This window comes from Oryctolagus cuniculus, chromosome 2, assembly GCF_051225735.1.
Source record: "Oryctolagus cuniculus isolate XC-2025 breed Fujian yellow rabbit chromosome 2, ASM5122573v1, whole genome shotgun sequence".
Classification (NCBI taxonomy): domain Eukaryota; kingdom Metazoa; phylum Chordata; class Mammalia; order Lagomorpha; family Leporidae; genus Oryctolagus; species Oryctolagus cuniculus.
The window spans coordinates 136,131,905-136,147,875 of record NC_142868.1 but is presented as its reverse complement, the minus strand read 5'-3'; the positions used below and the strand labels follow the sequence as shown (position 1 = coordinate 136,147,875).

At 43.0% G+C, this 15,971-nt stretch overlaps 1 pseudogene; it reads left to right on the top strand.

Annotated features, from left to right (window-relative positions):
* The window catches only part of LOC108176412 (large ribosomal subunit protein eL31-like), a 34,216-nt pseudogene extending 18,807 nt beyond the window's left edge, over positions 1-15,409 (top strand).
* The last annotated feature ends 562 nt before the right edge of the window (positions 15,410-15,971 follow it).

Below are 15,971 nucleotides of genomic sequence, written 5' to 3'. Positions count from 1 at the left end.
ATCCAATCCAGGATCACCCAAGAATGCAGAGGCCAGGTGCCACCCCCACCTTGGAGCCGCCCTCCAGGCCATCCAGGCTCAGCTCCCTGTGGGGGGACAGGCAGCACAGCCCAGCCCTCGCTGCTCCACCCTGCGCCCCCTCCCCCTTTCGCAGGTGCTGTGGCCAGGAGCACCCCGCCGAACTTGCTCCTCCCCAGTTCCTGGCTCCTGAGGGGCGTGCCCGTGGAAACGGTGACTTGGGTTACTGTGCTAATGTGTTCTCTTGTATGTGAAAGCTGCCAGTTTTTCTTTGTGGATTTGTGCTTTTAAACAATCCTGAGATGAGATGAACATGGAGATTTTGCTCTGGATCATCTAGGATTTCTAACTTTACTCTTAATTATTTCACGTGATTGCAGGTGCCTTGTGAGACAGGGATCTCACTTCACCGGTCTCCCAATGCAAGGTTTTGTTTGTTTGTTTTTTACAGGCAGAGTTAGACAGTGAGAGAGAGAGAGAAAAAGGTCTTCCTTTTTTTTCCGTTGGTTCACCCTCCAATGGCCGCTGGCCGGCGCACCACGCTGATCCGAAGCCAGGAGCCAGGTGCTTCTCCTGGTCTCCCATGGGGTGCAGGGCCCAAGCACTTGGGCCATCCTCCACTGCACTCCCTGGCCACAGCAGAGAGCTGGCCTGGAAGAGGGGCAACCGGGACAGAATCCGGCGCCCCAACCGGGACTAGAACCTGGGGTGCAGGCGCCACAGGCGGAGGATTAGCCTATTGAGCCATGGCGCCAGCCCCAATCCAAGGTTTGAAAATCTTTTTTTTCTACTGGTTTTAAATAATTTTTTGACATATTTACAGAATTCTAACATGTAAGTGGGTTGGTTTCGGAGCTTTCTAGTCTGTTCTGGACTCACTTTGACTATTATATTTGTGGAGTAGATGCTAAGACCTGAGCGTATGAGCCACTGTCTGTTCCCTTTTCTTTGGACAGGCTCCTAAGCCTGTTTTTTTCGGGATAATTTTGAAGTGAATTTGCTAAGTGCTCTACCCACCCACCCCCAAAATCACACTGAGGTTTTGACTGGGGTGTGTTACATTTATTAAAGCCAGTTGTTTCAGAGTATCTTCCCAATAGTCTGACATCCCATCCCAGACCATAGATGTCTACTGATTCAAATCTCCTGCCCCAGTTCTTTCTTGGAATGGCTATGTGTGGGAAGGGCGCATGTAGGCAGCACACGTGTGCATGTGTGAGGGTTACATGTAGGTAGGGGTCTGTGTGTTCACATAGACCCCATTGCACTAGGTATGCCGTGGTTTTGGTTTTTTTTTATGCTACTGGGGATGTATTTTTCTTCACTGTGCGTCCTGTTTGTTATTTTTGGTGTGTAAAACTCTTTGGGGAATCTGTATACCTATCTTTCAACCAGCCACTGCCAGCCATTCTAACTGGTTCTAATACTTCTCTAATTGATTTGCTTTGGTTTCCTTAGGTAAACAGTAATATCATCTGCAAACAATAATTTTTTTCTTCCCTTCCAATATTTAGAGCAGCAAGGAGAGTGTGACCCTCAAAAGGAGAAGTGTAGTTTGGCTCTGTGCTAGTTTTGTTTCCATTTTGCACGTGAACATAGGACAAAGGTTTAAAACTTTTTAAAATTTAAACTCACTTAAAATACAACCACCTATCTTAAGAATTCATAATTTCCTTTTAGACTATTTTCTATGCAGTGTGTGTGTGTGTGTGTGTATGTGTACGTATGTGTATCCAATAGACCTGCCTTATCTGCTGGGATATGTTTCAAGATATTTTGCAAATGTCTGTGGATAATTCTGGACAGGCACTGTGCTATTATAACATATTATATATGTATACATTTGTAATAACATATGCTATGTGATTTCCTATACGTACATACTGATGTTAAAGTTTATTTTATAAATTAGGCAAAGTAAGTTATTAACAACCACAATAATAATGAAATAGAATAACTATAACAATATACTGTAATAAAAGTTAGTTAAAACTTATTAGTTGTTTATTTCTGGAATTTTTCACTTAGCATTTTCAGACCATAATTGTCCATGAGTAACAGAAACCAACAAAAAGTTAAACCACAGAGAAGAAAGGAATTGTGCATTTTTCTAAGATAAAGGAATTTATAGATATTATAAAAGTAGAAACTATTTGTAATGTAAATTTTTAAAAGATTTATTTACTTGAAAGACAGAGTAATAGAACAAGGGAAAGAGACAGAAAGAGAGAGAGAGAGAGAGAGAACGTCCATCTACTGATTCACTCCCCAAATGGCCATAATGGTGCGGCTGGCCCAGGCTGGAGCCAGAGCCAGGAATTCCATCCAGGCCTCCTACATGGATGGCAGGAACCCAAGTACCTGGCCACCACCTACTGCTTCCCGGGCTAATTAATAGGAAGCTGAATCAGAAGGGAGGAGCCGCCAGGACTTGAAAGTAGGCCCTCCAAAATGGGGTGCAGGCAATACCAGCGGTGGCTTGGCATGCTGTGCCGCAACACCTACCGTGTAATGAGAATCTGAAACTTTCTACTTCATGAACTCATGTTCAGGAAAATAGGAGTATCTACATCAGACTTCAAGCTGTTATTATACCTTTGTATCATAATTTAGTCAATCAGATCTATTTTAGGACATCTACGTGTTCTCCAACTTCTGATATTTTAAATAGTCATGCAATAAATAATTCCTTTTCACTCTGATCTCTGCCCACTGTGCTTACGCCACTCAGGGTGAACTCTGAGAAGTGGGGGTTGGGGAGCCAGTGGTGCGTGTTCTTAACAGTCGGCGGCAGGCAGGCCTGCCAGTGGTTACGAGGGGGCTGTGCTCCCAGTCACATCGCAGGAGCTTGCGCGTCTTCCCTCTCACTGACCCTGACCTCATCCCTCTTCTCCATCCTGACCAATATGCAAAGAAAGGCATCTTATTTCAAATCGAGTTTCGTCAATGGCTAGGCAGAGGGAAGCCAATGGGAAACTGAGGCCTTCTTAAGAGGGCCTCCTACTCACACATTTATCTAGATTTAGAATTTGGAGGGATGATTGGGTCATTTTGGTATTGAATCTCAAGCATTCTCTATTTTTTTTAAAAAATTTATTTATTTATTTGAAAGTCAGATTTACACACAGAGAGAAGGAGAGGCAGAGAGACAGAGAGAGAGAGGTCTTCCATCTGCTGGTTCACTCCCCAGCTGGCCACAATGTCTGGAGCTGTGCCAATCTGAAGCCAGGAGCCAGGAGCTTCTTCCGGGTCTCCCACGCGGGTGAAGTGGCCCAAGGACTTGAACCATCTTCTACTGCTTTCTCAGGCCACAGCAGAGAGCTGGATCTGAAGTGGAGCAGCCCGGATTCAAACCGGTGCCCATATGGGATGCCGGCACTGGAGGCGGCGGCTTTACCCGCTATGCCACAGTGCCGGCCACAAGCATTCCCTATTTGTAAATAATATTAACCCCTTTTGTCATATATGTAGCAAATACTTCTCATTATGAGATATGGGACTCCATAGAAGATTCTATAATCAATAGTCTAGCACATGGCCCAGCCTTCCGAAATAGAAACAATTTGTTAATTTGCCTTAGATTTTTTAAAGCAGCAATTATTTTTATTATAATTGATATATCCTCTGGGTTCCTTTCCATTACTGCATTTCCCTTTCTTTCTCTCCAAATTTAATTCACTAATGTATTTTTTGTACATCATTCTTATGTATGTTTTAATAGCAGTACTAATGTGTGTGTCCATAAGAGATGTGTATGATATCGCTTTGCATGTTTTCTGCTTTGGGACTTGGCATAGGTGGAGTCATCATACTGCAGGTGTCCTTCTGTAATTTGCTTTTGCTCAACATTATATTTCAAAAGATGTTCACATTAAATATGTAACTGCTATTCACTTTTTAAAAGATTTATTTGTATATTTACCTATTTGAAGGGTAGAATGACAGAGAGAGGGAGAGACAGACAAAGAGAGAGATCTTCCATCTGCTAGTTAGTTAGCTCCCCAAATGGCTGCAATGGCCAGGGTTGGGTCAGGCAAAAGTCAGGAGCAAAGAAGTCCCTCTGGGTCCCTCCCACCTGAGCGGCATGGGCCCAGCACGTCATCTGCTGTTTTCCTAGGGACAGTAGCAGGGAGCCGGATCAGAAACGCTGGAGCCGGGACTCCAACCAGACACTCGGATACAGATGCCGGTGCTGCAAGCGGTGGTTAACCTGCTACACCACGACGCCAGCCCCTGTTATTCACTGATTTCAGTGAGGGGGCAGCATCCTATTTTATGACGGGCCACAATTAATCCAGTCCCTGTGGTTGGATACTTAGGGTTTTCTTCTTCTAGATTTTCATTACAAGAACAATGTTGCAATGAACGGGACTCGAGTCTCTATGTGCACACGCATAGTCCGAGATGGGGACGGTCTGCATAGCTGTGTGCACGTTTTCACAGCCTCTGGATAGGGTCAGAGGGTTCTGCAAAGCTGTTGTGCCCTCTCGTGGGTGCTGCGTCTCTCCTCTGATCTCAGAGTGGCTCACTTTTATTTTTGCATTTCTCTCATTCCAAATCATTTTGGTTATCTTTTCATATACTTCCTGGCCACTGGGGTTCCCTCCTTGGTAAGTCTGCACATGCTATGCCACTCTTTGTCTATGAGTTGTTGTACTCTTTGGTGCTGTGGTTTGAAAGTCAAATGCCCGCTCCCTGCCCCCAAAGGCCCCTTTGTAAAAGGCTTGGTCCCCAGGATGGCTCCGTTGTCAGGGGGTGGGACCTCTGGGTGGTGGGGACCAGGTCAGCAGGTCATGTCCCCGGAAGGCAGCTCTTGCGTGAGCGCTCTGCCTCCTGCTCACCGCTGGGGCTTCCTCCCGCGCTCTCTGCCACCTGCCGCGAGGCCCCCACCAGAGTCTCCTGCTACTTGGGTGTTCAGCCTCCAACACTGGGAACTGAGCCGACCTCTCTGTTCTTTACAACGTGAAGCTGCCTCAGGTATTCCGTTATTGTAGAAAATGGTGACTACTACATTTAATTAGGCTGCAAGTCGTTTTCCAGTCTGGGTTGGCTTAACACAGGTGTATGGTGTCTTTGACAAGTACTATCTTAAACCTCAGTGTAATCTCACTTAGCAATGTTTCCTTCAGGACTGGGTTGTGTGTGTTTTAAAGACGCTTTCCCTTATCCCAAAATCGTATAATCCTCCATCTTTTCTTCTGAAAGTTAAAATATTTGCTTTCCTTATTTAGATGTTTAACACCTTGGTTCATATGGACACGGTGTGATATAAAGATCCAATCTTCTCCTTTCTCCCACATGAATAGCTGCCTACCACTGTAGCCCATCCTTTGGCCACGGGTTTCCTTGATTGCCCTTGGTGTGCTCTCTGCGTTGTGTTGATGATTGAGTCTGTTCTGTGCTCACTGCTCTGTCCCTCTGTTCTCCTGTCAACCCTCCACCAACAAGACAAGCTACTCACCCCATGTCTTGGCACACGATCAAAAACTTCCTGTACCAGGTTTTCATCCAAAGTTATGTTTTTAAATATAGCCAAATATAACTTTTCCCCCCTTTCTATTTAGTTTTGTGTCTGGAAAGGTATGTCTTTGCCATGGTCACATACATGTCAGCAGGGTGATGTATACATAGTCATAGCTTCCCACCCTCCTCCATGCCAAGGGGTATGCTACGTCTGCTCGCTTAGACCCCTGCCTTCCCGTTAAGTGTGTGAATAATTGGTAGAAAGAGCTGCAGAGACAGGAGGAGCTAGAAGAGAGGTAGGAGACTTTTACATAGGAATAAGAAATAGCTTTTATCAAAGAAAAAGGCATACCTACAGGAGAAGGGGAGGAGTGGGGCAGGTTGAGCTGTGAATTCGAATTCTTCCTTTCAGAATCAGTGTTGGTTGGGAGTTTAAGGGTGGGATACAGACCGAATTCTGTAGCTACCTGCTGTCATTCCTATGGAGGATGTGGAGAATGGCAGGGCTGGGGAGAACTGTTTAAACGTTATGTGGTTCACTAAGAAGGTAGTGCTCCCATGCACGCACACGCTGGGAGCTCATCGTGTTAAGAGAGAGTGAAGATTGAAACTTCTTTCAGTTATGTTTTTCTATTTGAATTCTGTTTGGCTGTTTTTCCGCATTAAGACTGGACCACGGGGCTGCCTACATTTTAGCTACATAAATAAATACTCACCTGTCTGTTTTCTAGTCATTTAATGATTCAACTTACAATCTGCTTTAATAGGGAACGCATGCACACGGTACAAAATCCATGATGCTCCCCGGTCTCCAATTTGTCTTCTTCAGAGGCAAATGATATGACCAGTTTCATAGGTAGCCTCCTAGGGACACTGGAGGCGTAAATCATAGCACACGTTATTTCTCCCCACCCATGTCACCGCAGAGTCGCACACCACATCAATATAGAGTCTTTTGTTCCCACCGAATGCTTTATTTGGAGAGCATTCCTTATTAGGGCATAAAGAACTTCCTTATTATTTTTAACAACAGCATAATATTTTATTGTATGGACACAACCATGCATTTATTCGGTCCTTTTCCAGTGTTTTACTGCCATCGTTGGCATGTCGAACAACCACCAACCACGGCACACGATAATCAAAACAAAACGTTATTGTTTTCTCCTATGGTCTTTTACAAGCCTTTCTTTAGGATAACTCTTCCTGCCTTTGTTTGAAAACAAGGACTATTCTCCTGGGTTTTCCTCTTCGGTTAAAAGAAAAACACAATCTCAAATTCAGAAATTATAATAGCTATTCCTGTATAATAAACCTGAACATTGAACTTGGTGTCCGATTTTCTTCCCTCCCGACTGGAGCAGGAAGCCTGCGAGGGAAAGGCCCGTCTGCCGGCTCCTGCGCCTCTTTCCCGGTGCCCGTCCCTTCACGGCCCCGGGAGGCTGGGAGTGGTGAGCAAGGAAGCATCAAGGCGGGGGGTGACCGCTCGGTGACTTTGAGTTCTCGGCCCCTGACAGCTGGCTTATCCTGCTTCCTTCTCTCAGGGAGCTTGGTGGCATTTCAGGGAGTTCCCTAGAGAGACTCTCTTCCTTGCACTTCTCACAAGCCGTTCCTAAAGGTCCCTTGAGACCCCTCCTTGGCCTGAGGGGAAGGAAGTATTGCCAGCATGTCCTACCCAGCTATGATTGACTCTCTGAGAAGCTCTGCTCAACCAGACCAGCAGCAGCCTCCGGCTGGTCCTCTCTTGAACTCATGGCCCATCTCTCTTGGATGCATGGCCCATCTCTCTTGGATGCATGGCCCATCTCAGGCTTAGGAATCACTCAGGATGCCGTGCCCTAACCAGGACGACAGCACCTTCAGTGTTCTGCCACCCAAGCCTTCGGACAGCCCTTCTCTGTCTTCTGGACCTCAGGAAAGTCAGCCCCTACACCCAAGCCGACCCAGCACCCTCAGACCTGGGGCAGCCAGTGTTCCTCGGGGTCTCCCACTGCTGGGAACACCTCTCAAAATCCTCCAAGAAGTTCCCTGAAACTCCTTTGCCAGTTTTCACAGCAGCCTCCCCTACTGCTCCCCGACAGGTGAGATGAGGACCCCAGAAAGCCAACAGGTCTCCCTCAAGAACCCCCTCCCCAAATCCCCCAGCCTTACAGTCTGACCTGGTTTTCCTCCTTGGTCTTGTCCAAGAATCACTGACCAGATTCTAGGCCAAATTCCTTTGTGAGTTTGCGGTGAGGGAGGGGCCTGTGGCACGTCCACTGCGGTCTCCTGAGCCAAGCGGAGTTCTGGTCTGATATTTTGTTATGCTGTCATAAATAGCGCCGCCATGAATATTCCTGTCCAAGGATATTTATTCGCACATGGACCAGTAGAGCCACATGAATTACCCGAGGAATTAACAGAAGAAGAATGCTGGGGCCCAGTATATGGGCGCCCTTTTATTTTATATGATTTTAGATATTGCTAAATTTCCCTCCAGGGCTAGACAACTTTACTCTTCACAAAAACATATGCCTGCCTGTTTCCCACCCCTTCATTAGCTTCATACTTTACAGTTGTGGGGTCTTAGTCTGATGTAAATTATGTTTAATTCCTCACGTATCCCATACTCCCAAGCAGATCAGAAGTAAATTCAAATTTACTTACTGAATAAATTCATCCTTCCCCCACTGATTCGAAATGCCATTTCCACTCTGCAATCTATTCTTGAATATATCTGGACTTTTCCTGGGCTTTGTCTTTTGTTCCAACTGATCTGTTTTGTCTGTTTCTGCCCTCGTTCCATACGATTGTGATTATTTTAACTTTATTATACATTTTAATATCTGGTAGGGAAACTCCCATTTCATTACTCTCCTTTTTCAAAGATTCCCTGGATCATCTCAAACTTTATTCTTTCAGTGATTCTTTTTTTAATTTTTAGAATTTTTCCTAGTTCTAAAAAAATCCCATGTGGGTTTTGATGAGGATTATAAATAATTTATAGTTTAATTTGTGGGAAGTGGACAACTTCCCAGTATTAAATTTTCTCAAATGAGAACACAATAGTCTCACCAGTTATCTTGAAAATCTTGTCATTCAAGTGAACGTTGGAATTTTAGTCACACAATTTATTTCTGTATATTTCCAGTAACCTAAATATAAGTATGACATTGCATATATGTATGACATTGCATATATTTCTTGCTATTGTAAATGAAGATAGTTTCACATTTTATTTTCTTTAGTACTGGCAATTACAGATCTTCTTTTTGAAAAATATTATTATTTCCAGCCATTTTTGTTTTTGAGATTTCTAAATAGGTAGTCATAGTATCTGTAAATCATGATAACAATACTAACTACATTCCAAGATTTATCCTATTTATTTTAATTTTGTTTGTTTAATTATCAAACAAGGTGGAGTCTTTATGATGGAATGAGTCTCTCTCTCTCTTTTTATTTATTTATTTGAGAGGCAGAGTTACAGAGAGAGGGAGATACAAAGAGGTCTTCCATCCACTGGTTCACTCCCCAGATGGCCACAGTGGCTGGAGCTCGGTGTATCCAAAGCCAGGAGCCAGGAGCTTCTTCCTGGTCTTGGACTTGGGCTCTTTCACTGCTTTTCCAGGCCATAGCAGAGAGCTGGATCAGAAGTGGAGCAAACAGGACTCAAACCGGCACCTATATGGGATGCCAGTGCCACAGGCAGAGTCTTAGCCTACTACACCATAGTGCAGGTGGGAGGCTTAACTGTTTACTATGCCACAGTGCTGGCCCCAGAATGGGGTGTCTTTATATGAAGCAGAAGAGGTTGGAGCTAATTGCACTGTGTGAGGATACAGTAAGGAAGTGGCTGGCTGTGAGCCAGGAACCAGACCCTCACTAGGAACCAAGTGGACTGGCACCTTGATGTTGGGCTTGCCAGCCTGCACAACCATGAGAATTCAGCATCTGTTGTCTAAGCCACCCAATCTATGGTCTTCCCTTACAAGAGCTCAAGCTAAGAAAATGACCTAAATGGGGGCTGGGGCTGTGGCATAGCGGGTAAAGCCGCCACCTGCAGTGCCAGCACCCCACTGGGCGCCGGTTCAAGTCCTGGCTGTTCCACTTTCAATCTAGCTCTCTGCTATGGCCTGGTAAGGCAGTAGAAGATGGTCCCAGTCCTCAGGCCCCTGCACCCCTGAGGGAGACCTGGAGGAAGCTCCTGGTTCCTGGCTCCAGGCCGGTGAAGTTCCATCCAGTGCGGCTATCTGGGGAGTGAACCAGTGGATGGAAGACCTCTCTCTCTGCCTCTGCCTCTCTTTAACTCTGCCTTCAAATAAAGAAATAAATCTTGTAAAGAAAGAAAGAAAAGAAAAGAAAAAAAATGATGACCTAACGAGTTTATAGAACATTCACACCTCAGCAGAATATATATATATATTTTTCAAAACAGTCACCAGATAGAGCATATGCTGAACCATCTAAAAAAATCTAAATAAATTGGAAAAAAGTTTAAACCTTTCAGAATATCATATCTGAAAACAATTACATTAAAGTAGAAATCAATAAAAGAAAGATATTTGGAAGATACTAACATGAAAATTAAACAAGACTTTTCTAAATAACCAAGGGACCAAAGAAGAATAACATATAAAATTAGAAAATGTTTTGAGATGAATGAAAATGAGAATGTTTTGTCAACACTTATCAAATTCATGGCTATAGCTAAAGCAGTACTTAGAGATAAATTCACATCATAAACTTTATTTTGAAAAAGAAGAAAAGTCTAAAATTAATAACATATTTAACCAGTCTAAAAAGTTACCAAAAAAAGAAAAGAAAATTAAGCCTGAAGGAAGTAGAAGGAAAAAAGTAATAAAGGTAATAGCAGGCATTAGCCAATGAAATCGGAAACAGAAAAATATGAGAAAATGAATGAAACAAAAAACTGGGTATTAGAGAGAACCTGGAATCAGAAATCTCTAGCTAGATTTATAGAGAAAAAGACAAAATGGAACAACAGTAGGAATAAAAGAAGGAAAGTTAACTCAATTGTTACAATATATTAAAAAGTAACAAAATAGTATTAGGAATTCATTTATGAAAATGAGTTTAACAAGACAGAGTAAATAGTTTTTCAAAAATACAAAATAAATAGCTTTTAAAAATTGAATTTGTGGGCTGGCATTGTGGTGCAGCGGGTAGAGCTGCCACCTGTGACACTAAAAGTTCCTATGGGTGCCTGTTGAAGTCCCGGCTGCTCCACTTCCAGTCCAGCTCCCTGCTATGGCTGGGATAGCAGTGGAAGATGCCCAAGTCCTTGGGCCCCTGCACCCACGTAAAATAACATGCTCAGGTGTACAATGTGTATAAAACATTGTAAGAAGGAGGCTGGTGTTGTGGCATAGCAGGTAAAGCCACTGCCTGCGGTGCCACCAACCCATTTGGGTGCTGGTTCAAGTCCCAGCTGCTCCACTTCTGGGCCAGCACCCTGCTAATGACCTTGGAAAAGCAGCAGAATATGGCCTAAGTGCTTGGGCCTCTACCACCCACAAGGGAGACCTGGATGAAGTCCCTGGCTCCTGTATTCCACCTGGCCGAGCTCTGGCAGCTGTCTGAGGAGTGAACCAACAGATGGAAGATCTTTCTCTCTCTCTGTTAACTCTGCCTTACAAATAAATAAATAAATCTTTTTTAAAAATCACAAGGCTAATCCTCCACCTGCGGGTTCTAGTCCCAGCTGGGGCGCCGGATTCTGTCCCGGTTGCTCCTCTTCCAGTCCAGCTCTCTGCTGTGGCCCGGGAGTGCAGTGGAGGATGGCCCAAGTGCTTGGGCCCTGCACCCCATGGGAGACCAGGAGAAGCACCTGGCTCCTGGCTTCGGATCGGCACAGCGTGCTGGCTGTAATGACCATTTGGGAGATGAACCAATGGAAAAAAAAAGGAAGACCTTTCTCTCTGTCTCTCTTTCACTGTCTAACTCTGCCTGTCAAAAAAAAAAAAAAAAAAAATCACAAGGGACCAGTCTAAGAGAAAAATCCAAACAGGATGAACAAATGAATTTAGAACAATTAGAGAAGAAAATATCAATCAATCAATCAATAGATATATATTTTATTTTTATATGCCAGAGTCAACTACTGGAGATAAAGCTTTTAAAAATATAATTCATACTAGCCTTAAAAATAGACTATTTAAGGATAAAATTAAAATAAATATCTGTATGATCTATACAATACAATTTACAAAACACTGCCACTAAATATTAAAGAAAATTTAAATAAATGTTGAGAGAGATCACTTCATGGACTGGAAGATTCAAAATCTAAGATGTGTGTTCTGCCTTGTGTATAGATTCAACTTCAGGTTCAGTCAAATTCCTGGCAGTCTTTAATAACAGAGATCGACAAACTGATTCTAAAATGTATGTGGAATAATTCTAGATTTCAGGATGTCTAAAATAATTTTTAAAAGAAGAACAAAGTTGGGAAACATAACAACACTTGATTTTAAGGGTCACTATATTATATTCGACAAAGGAAGCCAGTTACAAAAAAGCACATGCTATATAATTCCATTTACAGTAAACTCTCAGAAAACTAAACTAGGGAGAAAAACAAATGAGTAGTTTCCTGGGGTTCAAGGCAGGGGTTGAGGGCAGAGGTTAACTGGGAAGCGTCACAGGTGGACCTTCCATGGCAATTTCAATGTCCTATATGTTGACCACAGTGACAGCTACGTGACGGTATACATTTGCCAAAACGTATTCGTCCATATACTCCAAAGGTGTGCACTTTAGTACAGCAAATCATATCCTGATAAAATTAACTTTAATAAAGTTGCCTGTTTATACAGCCCTGTAAAAGATAAGAACTGATACATATTTCTTTCAAACTTCTTCCAAATTCCTCCTCTTGATCTTCTGTCAAAATGCTTGGATGGGGGGCCAGCGCTGTGGCCTAGAGGGTAAAGCCACCTCCTGCTGTGCGGGCATCCCATATCGACACTGGTTCTAGTCCCAGCTGCTCTACTTCTGATCCCGCTCTCTGCTATGGCCTGGGAGGGCAGTGGAGGATGGCTCAAGTCTTTAGGTCCCTGTACCCCGAGTGAGACCTGCAGGAAGCTCCTGGCTCCTGGCTTCGAATCGGTGCAGCTCCGGCTGTTGCAGCCATCTGGGGAGTGAACCAGAGGATGGAAGAGCTCTCTCTGTAGCTCTGCCTTTCAAATAAATAATCTCCTGAACATGTATGTAACAGAATTTTTTCTATTACCGTAATACATAAATGGCATCTCACCTTGCATGTTAAACTCTTGTATTGCAACTTTCCCCTTCAAAACTCTGAAGATTTCTAGTTTCTTCTGTTATCTACAGTTGCAGAGATAGGATCCCAGTTTGGTGACTTTGAATCTTGAATTATCTCCCACGGCTGCTGATTTCTCCTCCTATCTCTTCATGCTGCTTTGTGACACTTCCTCCTGTGCTTGCCAATGCCGATTCCCCTTGAGGCACTATCTCAGATCTCTTTTCTTCTCATGCTACGCCAAGGGATACAAAGTCGGTCGAGTCTACACTTTAAAGCACAGATTGTTTTCTAGGAAAATGCGAATTCCCACAATGAATTCAGGAAGTATGAAGCCTTTAAAGACCAATAATTAAAGAAGAAACTGAGAAGGTTGATACAGAACTGCCTCCAAACTGGTGCCATAATATGTTTGATCACTCAAACGTTCATGGAGGTGAGGTTTCCTGATACCTATCCTGTCCCAGACAGTAGAAAAAGGTATGAAAGATCCCAGTTGATTCCACAGGCCTAGATTAATCACGAGACAGACCCCAAGAAATAGAGTAGGACCATGAAATAAAACTGTTTACTGACGCTAAAACATGAAATTCAGCACTATCGTAAAAGAATAATAAAACACAAGGCATTAGACATTACTCTAAAAGATAAAAATAGTGTAAATATGGCTCCACAGAAAATGATTAATACAGTTCACCACATCTTAGATCAGAGGAGAAAGCCATATATATAACCATGTAGGTGGGTGCGCAGAAACAAGAGAAATCTACTTTCTCTTAGAATGCAGAAAATCATAAGGGAATATTGCTTCCTCCTAGAATAGTGGTTTAACAAATCCAGATGATCACAAAATCATGACTGTTCCTGAACCCATCGGGGGCTCATGAGATAAACTGGATTTCACAGATGGAAGCATTCACTGGAGAAGGGATGATACGCAGAGGCTCCTCTTGGCAGAGCTCAGAACAAAGCAGCGGCCACATAAGGTCACAGCAGCTGCCCGCTGTGCTAGGATCTGCTGGTTGTGGCATGGTGGAGACAACGTTAGCAACAGCAAAACTCAAACCAGTTCACCAGTTGCCTAAGTTGGCTGAATACCTCCTCCCGGATCCTTATCCATGCAGAGACACTAATGGCCTCACAGAAAAAGAGGCATATTCATCTCAAGGTGAAAGTCTATTTATCTCAGTCTCTGCCATTTTTCTACACATTGTGCCTAATAGTAAGAAATTATAAGACAATAAAAGTATTTTTTAATTGTCATGAGATGAGACAGTAATCAGAAGCAGATCCGGAGATGATGTGGATGTTGGAGTGATTAAATGAGAACATAAAATAACACTGATTAATATGTTAAGGGATCTGATGGAAAAGGTGGGAAACATACTTAAATAATGGGGAATTCAATGTAGAGACAGTAACTATAAAATAGTCAATGGGACTGGCTGTCTTTGTGACACAACCAGTTAAGACATGGCCTGTAATGCCAGCTTCCCATATCAGAGTACTGGTTCCTGGTCCAGTTGCTCTACTTCCAATCCAGCTCCCAGCTAACACACCTGGGAAACAGCTGAAGACAGCCCAAGTACTTGGGCCCCTGCCACCCTCTTGGGAGACCCAGATGGAATTCCAAGCCCCTGGTTTTGGCCTGGACCAGCCCCAGCCATTGTGGCCATCTGTGTGAACCAGTAGATGGAAGATCTCTCTCTCTCTGTTTCTGTCTGTCTCTCTCCATCTCTCCCCTGCCACTTCTGTCTCTTATTGAAAAAAAAAAAAAAAAAACTGGTCAAATGAACAGTCATTTGTGCTCTTCCTTTCCAACTCAGGCCCTGCAGTGTGACTCCTGCAAAGAAGGGTGGCCAGAAGGGCTGATTTGCCATCAAGGAAGTGGTGACCCGAGAGTACACCATCAACAGTCACAAGTGCGTTGTTGGAGCGGGCTTTGAGACGCGTGTGCCCTGAGCACTTAAAGAGATCTGGAAGTTTGCTGTGAAGGAGAGGCGAAGTCCAGACGTGTGCATTGACAACAAGCTCACCAAAGCTGTCTGGGCCAAAAGAATAAGGAACGTCCGTGCTGCATCCAAGTGAGATTGGCCAGAAAATGTAATGAGGATGAAGAGTCACCTAACAGGCTCTACGTTTTGGTGACCTATGGACCTGTCACCACTTCCAAAAATCTCCAGATAGAAAATGTGGATGAGAACTAACTGATTAAAGTTATAAAACTGAAAAAAAAAAAAAAAGTCAAGTGGAAATGCCAGGGGAAATCTTGATATCAGAGATAAAGAATTCCTTTGACAAGTTTATTAGCATGCTAGACACAGAAAAGGATCATTGAAGGTGAAGATGAGTCAATAGACATTTTCCAAACTGAAGCACAAATAGAAAAAAAGATTTGAAATTAAGGAGATCCAAACAATCTAGGATGATATTAAATTGGAGTCCCAAACGAAGAGAGGGAGAACTTGGAAAAGAAATATTTGAAGAGATATTGGCTGAGAACTTCTCCAGAATTATTGAAGGATGACAAACCAAAACTCCAGGAAGCTCAGAGGAGAAAAATACAAAAAAACAGGCAAGATGAAGCCTGAACATAGTATATTTAAACTGCCGAAGCCCCCATATTGATGAAATCACAATAAAAACCTAGTGGCTTTTGGGGGGGATAAAAATGACATACTAACCCTAAATTCATAAGAAAAAGAAAAGCAATTATAGTAGCCAAAATAATTGTGTATAAAACAAAGTTGAAAGACCCACACTACCTGATTTTAAGACTCATTATGGAGCTACAGTAATCAAGACTGTGTACTGTTGAAAAGATAGATATGTACTTAGATCAATGGCACAGAATAGAGTCCAAAAATAGATCCTCACATATATAGTTAATTAATTTTTGACAATAGATCAAAGGTAATTCATTAGAAAAAGGATGATCTTTTCAACAAATGAAACAATTGGACAGCAACATGCGAAAAATGAACTTTAATGTATGCTTTACTTCATAGAAAACTTAAAATGTACCATCGACTTAAATATAAATTTCTAAAGTTCTAAAGCTTACAGAAAAACAGCTTGGAGGAAATGTGTGTGACTTCACACTGGGCAACTTATTTTTTAGCTATAACCCAAAAAGCACAATCATCTATAAAAAATTAAGTTAGAGACTTCATCAAAATTTAAAGAAATTAGATCCTTACCTCTCACCATGTACAAAATCAACTCA